This window comes from Echinops telfairi, unplaced genomic scaffold, assembly GCF_000313985.2.
Source record: "Echinops telfairi isolate 266 unplaced genomic scaffold, ASM31398v2 ScPeMD7_23;HRSCAF=83, whole genome shotgun sequence".
In the NCBI taxonomy this organism is placed as follows: domain Eukaryota; kingdom Metazoa; phylum Chordata; class Mammalia; order Afrosoricida; family Tenrecidae; genus Echinops; species Echinops telfairi.
Window position 1 is genome coordinate 88,920,708 of NW_022103920.1, and position 12,173 is coordinate 88,932,880.

Sequence of the window (12,173 nt, forward strand, 5' to 3'; positions counted from 1 at the left end):
GAAATCCAATAAAGGCTCACTATGAGTCGGAATTGACCCGATGGCAGAAGACTTAGTGTTTTGCTTTTGTTGTTTACTACTACTACACATACACACATATGAGAAAGAGAGAGAGAAACAAGGTCAGTGGTTCAAACCCCCAGCCACTCCAAGGGAGAAATATGAGGCGCTCTGCTGTCAAAAAGTTATAGAGATCTGAAGACTCAGAAAACCAAAGAGGGACAATTCTGCCCTGTCCCATAGGGTATCTATGAGTTGAAGTCTCCTGGATGGCATTGAGTTTGGGAGGTGATGGTTTAACTCCACCATGTGTCACTTGAGAAAAAGATGAGGTTGTCTTCTTTAGTAAAGATTAACAGCCTTGTAAATCCTATACAGGTTTACATGAGTCATAATCCACTTCATGACAGTTTAATATACATGTGTAAAACACACACACACGGTGACTATACAACGCTCATGGAAACAAGTCCATCATATGTTAAATCCATTTTCCACAAACTTTTGAAGCTCCTCATATCCATATGTCTAAATTATACACACGCACACAGGTGTGTGCATATTTTTCTGCTAATGAGTCCTGGTGGTGCTGCGGGAAAATGTTGGATTGCTGTTTGGAAGGTCACCGGCCACTATCTAGGGGAACGATGAGGCTGCCTGCTCCCGGAAAGATGTGTCATCTTGGAAACCCTATAAAGGCTCACTGCAAATAGGGACTGACTCGATGGCAGAAGGTTTGACATTTGTTGTTGTTGTTTGTCTTTGTATCCTGCTAATCCACTTCACACACGTGAGGATCTAAGCATCTAGTATCTTCATCCCAGACTTGAGATAAGCATTGAATGAAATAGGGTCAGTTGTACCCGCACAGAGTGATAGTTGTCTTTGATCACTGTTGAGTTACTCTGACCTTATGTGTAGCAGAATTGAACGTGGCCCACCCCATGCCAGCTTCATGAGCTTTTGTATGTTTGGGTCCATGGTTGTTGCTGTCATACCAATCCACCTCATTAAGGGTTTCTCTCTGTCTCATGAACTGTATTGTCTTTTTATGTGGGTTGATCTTTCCTTAAAATGTGTCCCAAGTAAGGGAGTGGGGTTTCCCCATCCTGTATTCAAAGGAGCATTTGATTGTAGCTCTTCCAAGACTGATTGATCACAGTACATTATTACAATAGAACCTGGAAGCTTGTCTGACAGGAAAATGTAGCTCCTCATCTATATTCACTGTCAAAGAATAGCCCCCTTCACAGGGGACCATTGTGTTGAGGGGTGGGAGGGAATGAGTGTGTGAAAGAAAGAGGCCATCCAACAATGAATCATGTGGGAGCAATTGAACAGATTCTCCAGCTGTTAGGACCGTCCTCAATGGAGGTTTGTTTAATGAATGAAAGCCACCATAACATTTCTCTTTGCTTACTCGTGTAGGTGCAGCATCTTAGATATTTCTGAGGTGATTAACTGGAAAACCGATCAGCAATCACCCCGCAGCATGTGAGTACCAGTGGAATATAACTAGCACTACATATGTGTGTGGGTATAAACTCTTTTTAATATAATTATGACTACATTCCACCAAGAAATACTTTTCCAAACCAAGACAAACATGCAAACAAATAACTCTGTGTTCAATGGATGAGAATGTGTGAGTGTATCTGTGAAAAGAGAACATTTTACCCAGGGTTGTATGTTATGAGCACATGAACTGGTTCGACTCCCTTCTTAGAATTAGCAAGTCCACCTTTGAGATGTTGAAGCAGAGTCTACATCTTGAGATTGCCAGGTGATTCTCCTAGAATCCCAAGCGAGCTAAAACCTAGACTTTGATTCAGTATATCTGGGGTGGCCATGCAAAATCCTAGCAAGGGCCAAATCGAAACACTGCGGTTCAGATACCTGGTTGGGAATCCATAACCAAGGTTTGGGTTGGTGGCCAGAGCACAACCACAGGCTCATTGTAAAAAAACAGTTGCCAATGAATCAGACCATGGTGACCCCAAATGTCGGAGTAGAAATAGGGTCCCCAGGTCTAATGACTGGGTTTCTGGAAGTGTAGCTGTTTTTGTTCTTCAAAGAACTCCGGGTAGACTCAAACCGGCAACCTTGTGGTTGGCAGCTGCATGTGCTGTTTTCCCCAACAGTGGTGTGAGTAGGAAATGTGCACGGATGCCGACAGCATTGAGTGACACTGCCAGAGGGAGCAATGCCAAAATGATTGTCCTCTCATTGTGCGCAAGTAAGCAAATGGTTAAGCATGGACTACTAACTAAACGATTGACTCTATGCAGGCATGATGGTCATTGGGATCCATGTTGGTGTGGTGGGTTACATGCTGGGCGGCTCAGAGCAAGGTCCATGATTGGAAACCCCCAGCAGCCCCATAGAAGAAATATGAGGCGTTCTACCCCCGTAAATCTTCAAAGGCTTCGCACCCCTAATCTCACTCATTGCCGTTGTGCCAGTTCAACTCATCATTACCCTACATGGCAGGGTAGAACTGCCCCATTGGGTTTCCAAGACTAACTATTTACAGGAGTAGAACGCCTCAAGCTTCACCCACGGAGCGGCTCATGGTTTCCAATTGCTGACCTTCCGATTGCTAACTCATAACCTACCACACATCCAAGCTTCCCAATGTCCATAATACGTTCTGCAAAGTCGGGCTTTATGCAAGTTGGCCCTTGTGGGAACACCGTATTGTATACAGGCAGTCCTCCGTGCATACCTACTTTAATCCCTATAAAGTCAATCTTGGAAATCCAGGATAGGTAAATTTATGGGGACAGTAACTGGATGAATGGCCTCTTGAGGGTATGCCTGGGGAAGTTGGGGAAGCTCATAATAAGTACACGAAGGAAGAAAGTGTTCTAAAATGGTGGTGATGCTTGTACAACTCCTTAAATTGTATGATATGTTAATTAATATGCCAATAAAACTATTAATAAAAATAATTCTTAAAAACCCTTATGGGAGCCTGTAGGCAAAGTCCAAGAGCTGTATCCGTGGATACAGGAGATGAGCCTGGCTGGGGTGTGGGGTTGGGCCAGATGGGGCTGTGTCATCAGCCAAGATCTGGACTTGTAGCACGTATGGGCACAGGAGGAGGCACACAAGGGCTGTGGAGAGGTGGCCCCAGGGGTCAGGAGGAGAAGGGGTTGTGGATGGTGGGAACTAGGCTAGTGGTGACAGCCCTGATCGCTCAAGCCTGTGAGCTCTCCTGGTCACCTGGGTCCACTGCACGAGGGGAGGAGCGCAGGTGAGCACTGCCCTTTGCCCAGAGTGAAAGGCTGCAAGGCTGCTGGGTGGGAGAATAGAGGCAGGAAGAAGAGGAAGGAGGTGCAGGAAGTGAGATGCACCCTGGAGCTGTGCTCAGGGTTCTTCTGCGGGGTTGAGGCCTTACAAACAATTAGGGCGAAACAATAAACAAAAGGAGAGCTGATTTCCTTTAAGCAAATAACATCAAAACCCTTATGAGACCACAGACATACATGGTGGGATGTTGCCTGAGCAGAACTAACTAATTTGGGACCTGAACTCCCTGTGGAGTTTAGGAACCCCACTGGCTGGAACCTTGTTTGGACCCTATCTCTACCTGCTCCCGGGAACCAGGGTACCAACTGGACCTCACACGCCCTAGTGTCATACTATTTCAACAGACATGGTTCAATGGCTATTAACACCAGCAATATGCCACACATTAGTTGAGGCTAATTCAATTCCTTCGTGAAAATGTCCAGATCTGTTACCAGAACCTGGGCCGACAATCTCCTGTTAACTTATCTTCTTTTAGAGCTTGTGGCTCAAAACAAAACCTAAGTAGCTTTGCCTCATAGCATCTCCATACAGGGTTTCTGAGACTGTCCATCTTTAAAGGAGCAGAGCCACCGGCCTTGTGGGTGGCAGCGGGTCACCTAACCCACAGCGGCCACCAAACCAAATGTGATCTGACATCTCTTCCATTCCTACTGCCACCATCCTTAGCTCAAGACACTCTCAGTTCTTAACTAAGTTATTAACTTTAAGTCACTCTGTTAGTATAACCTTCCCTTTATCAAGGCCTTTGCCCCTCTGCTTCCTGTCTAGCCCCTCCTTCTGCCCTCTTCCCTGCCGCTTGGGGATCCTTCCAAAGAGAGCCTGAGCCGATCACCCTGCCGCTCTAAGTCCTTCAAGGACTCCATCTTTTTTCAGGATAAAATGAAACCCCATCACCTTGCCCCACTTGCTTTTTTATGTCCATGGAAAGATATGAGCTTAGACTTAGAACCCATACTCAGACCCACTAAAAAATTAAGTCAAATTCTTTGCACTGGATATTTGAAGGAGGCAATGTCTGCGTTGGTTAATCAGTTCACTAGTTAGGGCACTGAAAGGTTTATATTGGAGATGGAGAGTCAAATCTCATTCTGTGTAATAAAAGGCATCAGACCATTTTAAAGCATGGAAACCCCCAGAATCACCTGCGTGGTATTTGCTTCAACTTCCCAGGTTCAAATATTTAAATTGGCAGAGGCATGGTGTTCTGGGAATTCATTTTAAGTAAAGAACTAAAATACCAGGTAAAGACCTGGTCCCAGACGAGACGGGAACTTATGTTACTTGTTGCATCCGCATGTCTACCTCTTCTTGCAGCGCTAGATGTGGACTTCCTCACAGATCAGAAGGAAGTCGGCTTCTTTTATTTTATTTGTGGCTCAGTGGAACACATTTAATATTTATTGAACTGCCTCCTTGGTGCTAGAAATCCCTGTGCAGTGCAGTTTTCAGGGATGGCAGTTCAAGGGACCAGTGGAACAGCAGAAGAAAAGCCAGGCCATCTGCTTCCATACAGATGACAGCCAAGACATCTCCAAGGAGCTCAGGTCTACTCTGTGACAAATGGCGCCACCACTGTGAGATTAGACTCAAGCCAAGAGTTGTTGTTGTTTGTGGTCCAAACAAGGTAGCGATGAGTGAGACAAAATCTCACCCTTAAGGAGTGAAAATATATCAGTCATCTCAAAATTTAATTTGGTATCAAAAGAGCGACTCATCCCTTGGTAGAAGCAAAGTTGCCCTACTCCGTTTGAGGATTAAATAGCAGCATGGTGATGAAAATCAAGCTGCTTATGGCATTTGCCATATAGGAGAAATGGAAACCCATTGTTTATTATGTTCATGCTGCCAACTGCAGGTCTAATTTATGTTATGGTGGCTTGAAGGAAAATGTCCTTATTCATGTTTGTGGTTCTTTACATTGCTCTCTGGCAATATGACGAGCTCCATTTGGAAGCAGCATTCTCTTAGGGGGAAACAGAGGCAAAAAGAGTGGCCATTAAAAGGGTCTCCATGACATCAGGACACTAATGGTACCAGGAATAAATCACGAATTCACTCCTTCAACCTATTTCACAGCATTTACTGAGCCTCTGATTTCTGATGGTATACTGTTTGACAAAATTTTTTTTCAGAGACCACATGATGAACAGAGAGCGCCTGGTTCAGACTATTCCTGATGCCCTTGGTGTGCTAGGCAGGTATTTCTGTAAACCATGTCTGGAAAGAGAGCCGTCACACAGGCTTGGCAGTGGGCTGAGACTTTCATCTCAGGATCACTTGTAAGGGGAGCATCATCATCCATCACGAAAAAAGCCCCAAGTTATTGTTTTAAACCTTGTACTAAAATATTATCGCTGAGTGACTGAGGTACTTTTGTGCTGAATTTCACATCGGAGACAAGTACCTCCCCCTCACCTCTCCCTAGTCCTGGCCGTACCACCTGGTAGGCCTCGTGGCTTCCTGCTGTGGGGGAGACTCTGGATTGCCCTTTCTCCCTGCATTTCTAGAGTCCTGTGTAAATGCTCCTAGTTATTTCAGGATAAAACGAGCCATTCTACAACATATTCTGGGCTTAAAATACAAGCAGGTTGCGGGTAGAGTGACTTAATTCGTCTGAATGAGCAAATGACTGATACCAGTTTTTCCCCCAAAGATCGGATTTAGAATAAAGATCCAAGCAAAGGATTGATGTAAACCTGTGTCCCCAAGGGAAGAAAACACACACACACACACACAGGCTGGGGATAAGTCTGACCAACATCTCTATAACTACCATCTCTATCATAGCCCAGGTTAACCATCAGCATTATATCGTTTACAGATCCCAATGCGGATGTGCGTGTTATTTTTTCCTTTTGAGCTAGGAGCCACGGACGCAGATTTGTATTTCCTTCATGATATTACTTATTCTAAGGGGCAAGAACAAAGACATTTAGAGTTAATCATGATCATCTGTTCATGATCAATCCCAGTTGCACCTAAAAATTAAGACGCAATCACACTATTTTGAAATAACCGTACTGACTTCAATCGAAACTGGTCAGCCTCTGCTCTTTGTGTGTGTGTACACACACTGTGCATGGTCTATACAATATGCTTGATATATACACACAATATACATTCGACATGTCATCGCTGGAGGACAGCGTGCTTGGGAAAGCGGAGAGGCCGTGGAAAAGAAGGTCCCCGACAAGATGGATCGACACAGTGGCTGAAACAATGGCTCCACCAGAAGGACCATTTTAGGACGGCGCAGGACCCGGCGGTGTTTCATTCTGGTCTCTATGCGCCTGAACTGACACCTAACAACGACAGCGACAACGAATGCAGTGTTGTGCTGCTACGCGGCAGGTTTTCCGTGGGTCGTTTTCAGGAGTAGTAGAGGGCCCGTCAAAAAAGAGGTGACCCTCGACCGATGGATCGACACAGCGACTGCAGCAGGGGGCTCGCACAGAACCCCAATTCTGAGGACAGACAGCCGCGCCGGGCGGTGCTTTGTTCCGTAGCACACACGGCCGCTAGGAGGCAGAGCACCCAACCACTGCCACGGCCAATGCCACCTTCCCGACCACTTTTGATAAAGCAGCAGCCCTGCTCCACGCTCCTGCCTGGCCCTCTCTGCCGCCTCCCCCGCGGAACGTCAGCTCCTCCAAAGCAGGCACTTGGAGCAGCAGCAGCTGGAGGTGACTCCAAGAATGGGCTCAGGCTTAGGAACAATGGTGAGGCTGGCCCGGGCTGGGTGGGGTTTTGTTCAGTTGTACAGGGGTCCCCATGGGTTGGAACAGACTCCAGGGCCCTTCACAACCAATCTGCACTGCGTTCGAAAATGCCAGCCTTTGGAGAGCAGTTTCTTTATAGGCTTAGTGTTTACAGATTTCAAAACGTGGGCTTGTGCTATCTGTCCTCATTCATTTTGGTCAAGGGAATAGTGTAGACTACAGAGCATTTGAAAACTCAGGAAGGGCCCGGAAAGTCAGGAAGCCTGGGAACAGACAAGAAGCTCAGCCCTCACCTAAAGACGCAAGCCCATTGAAATTCCTAGAGTAAGTAGCTGACAAAGATCATTTTCATGGATTAACATTTTTCACCTGGGCTTTATATTTCTGGAAGAAATATACACTGCATTGGTTATGCATTGATCAAACTTTTATTGTGCCAGCTGTACTTCATCGACCTGAAAAAGTGATTCAAGCAAAACAAAAGAGAACATAAAAGCACAACTATAATGGTTTTAAATCCCAAAGAGGCAATTACAAGTTTGATTCTAGTGATGCAGCTGGACTCCGTTGGAAAACTAAACACCTTATCCATATTAAGTAGTTCTGAAGGCGAGGGCTCAGGATGTAAATAATAAATTTGTGCTTCACTCATATTTGTAAAGTACATCCCTTTTAATAAGTGGAAAGAATAAGGTAATAAATTTCACACTAATTCTTGTACAGAGGAGAATTTTACAGAGTTCAAACGTGTTAAGGCAGGTAAGAAACACGAGGTATGCAATAACTAATCATTAAGATAAAACAAATAAGAAAAGATTAGAACGATGTGCACGTGGTTGGATCGTAACTCTTTAAGCACTTGGGAGCTGGGTTCGACCTCGTGCGGCTCTTTGTATGCTCGGTGTTTCTGTGTCTCCCTTTAAAAGAAAAATGAAAGTAAATGGGGCATTGTGCGGCTTCCCAAATTAATTCATAAAAGCCTAGGACAAGGCACTTAGAGAACGAATGAGTGAATAGTTTAGAACAGCTTTCTCTTCCCCAATTTTTAGACACAGGAAGGAGAAGGGCCAAGTATTTCCACAGGCCCCATTTGGTATTCAGCGATCAGGCCGAGGCGCCTAGGCCCTCCCCTCGGAGGACGCCCAGTGTGCTCATTAATTTATCTCTCTGCCAAACGTTTAGTGTCTGTTGCACGTCGGGCACCAGGGAAGCCAAGATCAGAAGGCCCTCCCAAAGTCTCAGGATGCCTCCAGTTTAGGGAGGGGACTAGATGGCCACGGGGTCTCTCCAACAAGAATAAAATACAATCACTAGAGTAGAAAGATTTATAGAGTGTTCGAGGGGAGGGAGGAGGACCATTGATCTCTTTGTCTCAGGGAAAGGGTTTCAGACAAAGGCTCACACGACAAATGCCACTTGAGCAGCAGCTCTGCAGGGGGAAGACATCCTGGAAATGAGCCCCTATTAAGATTGCAGCCTAGGCAACCCCTGGAGCCGTCTGCTCCGTGCTATGGGATCTTGACTAGCCAGGATGGATCGCAGGGCACACGACAACACATTACTTCTGTCTGTAAGCACTTACTTCAGTAATGTGTAGGTCCTTGGTACTAGATGCTCAAAACCAAATTCAGTGCCAGTGAGTTAATTCCAACCCATAGTGATATTTTCCGACATAGTGGCTCATGCCTTTGAACCACTGACTTTATGGTAAATAGCTCAGTGTGTAACCCATGATGCCACCAGGGCTCCTTGTAACCAGCAGGGTCATTTACATAATTGAGACCGATTCTTAACAAGAAGAAAAGGCTGATGATTACTCATAAAGTAAAATACAAAACTGAATTCCTATCACGTGCCAAATATAAAGATATATTTTAAAACTATTTGAAATTTAAAGAAAATATAGCATAATGTGTTATGAAGCTCAGGTAAAGGGCATTCCTTTTTATTTGTTTAAAATCATTTTATTGGGGTTTCTTACAACTCTTATAATATTCCATACATCAATTGTATCAAGCCTATTTGTACATATTTTGCCATCATCAAGGACATTTCTTGATCAATACACACGGGGAGGAAATAAGATAAGTGATGTTTCACAGAGGCGATTGCAGTTGATGAACAGAAACAACGTGTGTAGGAAGTGTTGAATGTATAACTGATGATCTGCTCTATCATCCTTCACCCAACTCACAAGAAAAAATTTGAAAGACCCAAAGAGAAAGATGATTGATGTAACAAAATGTACTTAAAAATACATCATAGGCTACACTGAGATATATGTTTGAGTACATTGTGTGAATTATTTTTTATCAAAAAGGCAAAAGAGAAAAAGGGTGAAGACACAACCTACTGAAAAAATATTTTTCAACCTGTTTAATACATATGGCATTTGTTCATCAATAAGAACAATTTAATATTGAAACTATGGCCAAAGAAGTAACAGAATCACAATACATGAAAACAGATTCAATGTCATCAGTCGTCAGGAAAATGGAAGCGATGGCCATAGATTCCTCACCCATAAACTTGGCAAAAGAGGCTGGCAATGCAAAGTATTGGCAAAGACGTGGAATGAAGGCACCCCACATACTGCTGAAGGCACTGTCAACTGGTACAACCAATTGGAACAGCCGTTCTCAACCTGTGGGTCGTGACCCTCTTGGGGGGGTCAGATGCCCCTTTCACAGGGGTCTCTCAATTCATAACAGTAGCAAAATTACAGTGATGAAGTAGCAATGAAAATAATTTTATGGTTGGAGGTCACCACAACATGAGGAACTGTATTAAAGGATCACAGCATTAGGAAGAATGAGAACCACTGAATTGGAAGAACAATATGGCAAAATTGAACAAGTGGAACAGGTGCATGCTTCATGATCCAGTGGTTTCTTATCTTGGCTTATATCCTACAGAAAACCCTGACATATGTACATAGGACCTGTCCAAGGTGGCAGTTATACATTGGCTGTGAAATAGTCCAAAGGTCCATTAATAGGATGGGTAAATAAATATTATATGACAATCATACATCAACTGTACAGAACGTACCAGGCATCAGTGAATATTAAAGGATGTACTCTGTTTAGTGCCAAGAACAGGTGACAAAATCCAAACAGTGATGAATCAAGAATATCAGAGACAAGTTAGTCTTGGAGCTGCCCTGGATTGTGTAGTGAGAAGCACTTAGGACTAACGTCTGGAATTTGAATGCTTATGCTTGGCGGGCGAGGGTCCTATAGCCCCTCAAGAGCAAGGAGGTGAACCTAGTGGTCCAAGTTTAAAGCCGTCTGATTCCAAGGTGCTCCTGTCCTCACCCTCTAGTAAAGCGCTGTGCACTGGTCTGGTGAAGCACTGACATCGTCTGCGCAGAGGGAAGACACTCACCATAAGGACTCAACATCCTGTGCTGACACAACTGCCCAGGAGGGGCCATGTGTACAGAAAGCATCATGTGGAAGCTCCACGCTGATCATGAACACGAAAGCCTTGCATTCCAGAGTGACCGCCAAACAATCTTGGTTAATGACGTAGTTGGCCATTCACCTACACCCTCTGACGGGAATACTAAAGGCTGAAATGTAGGAAGAACAACATTGGATGAAGACAGACTAAGAAGAAGGAGGAAATTTTGAGTAGAAAAAGGTGTCTCAATTAAAACTTAGCATGAGTCAAATTATAACAATAATAACTATACTGGGGTTTGAGTTAGCTAGCGACAAGATGGAACTAAAATGTGAGACGAGAGTAATGTGGAAAACTGAAAAGCTATATTGAGTATCAACCTTCCAAAGACCCTGGCATGTTACAATAGATACTTAGATAGATAGATTGACTTTAGAGTTCATTGTGCGAAGTAGACTTGCTAATTCTACCCATAGTTGACAAAGAATTCCTTTCTTAATCTCTTATCAATGAACGCATTTGAATGAACTAGTTTGACCAGGCCATGAATACACACATTTGAAATGAAGAAAGATTATAAGCCAATGAGCTAAGATTTAATTCAAAATGAAATCTATGAAAGTTGATTAGATGACCCAGTAAAAGTGAGAGCAATTAATGATATAGAGAATAAGTATGCAATAGAGAGTGTAAATATCATTAAAACCTGTTCTTCAAACAGAGAAATAGAAACAATGCTGACAAGACGGTTCCAGCGAGAGAAAAGTGTCATAAACCGATAACCTTAGAGTGCAGGGAAACCACGACTGCCGTGCAAGTTAAATGCGTCGTAAGGAAACGTTTTTGTGACAATGTACTTTACATCTCAGGTGAATGAACCACTCCCATAGCTGGCTTGAAGTGTATTTGAATAAATGAAATTTTCTATTAGCCTCCCTCCAAGATCTTAATGTCAAAGTCCACTTCTGAAAAACACCACACCCAGATGGAGGGATGGTAAGCCCCATCAGAGAGTCCAGAACGGGAAAGCATCTGACCCAGCTGTTCCAGGAAATAAAGGAAAAGAAAACCTCTCTACCCATCTATGTGAGTTGGGTGCCAACAATTAAAACAAAACAAAACACAATATACTGTTGCTAGAAAAAACATATGGGCAATATAAGAAAGGACAATTATAGCCCAACCTCATGTTGGAACATATCTGAGAAAAGAAATCCTTCTCTTACCATTATCACACCAAATAAAACAGGTGAAAGAGATGTATTGTGACCCACAAGGTCTTCTTCCAAAAACGAGACAGGGCACAGGCCTGCTGCTGGGTGGAATTACAAAGGTCTGGTGTTTTCCTTACCAGCTATCATCCAAATAGGAAACGGTCAGAGGAAGTTCTTGAATCTCGGAAAGGAAATGTTAGGAGACACTCAGACAGCAAACTCACTGCCATCCAGTTGTGTCCCACTCACGGGGACCCTATCAGACATGGTACAACTGCCCGGTGGGCTTCTGCGGCCCTAACTCTCTATGGGGGCAGACAGCCTCCGGTGGGTTTGATGGCCAGTTGGTCGGAGTCCAGTCCTTACCTAACAGAACCGTCAAGAAAATGGAAACACCTAAAAAATATATAGAAAAAGGAAATAAAAAATGGAAAAAGATATATGTTTAATCGAACATGCTAGTACAGCTAGATCAATGTCGGTCAAGGTGGAATTTAAGATATGAAGCAGCATAAAGTGG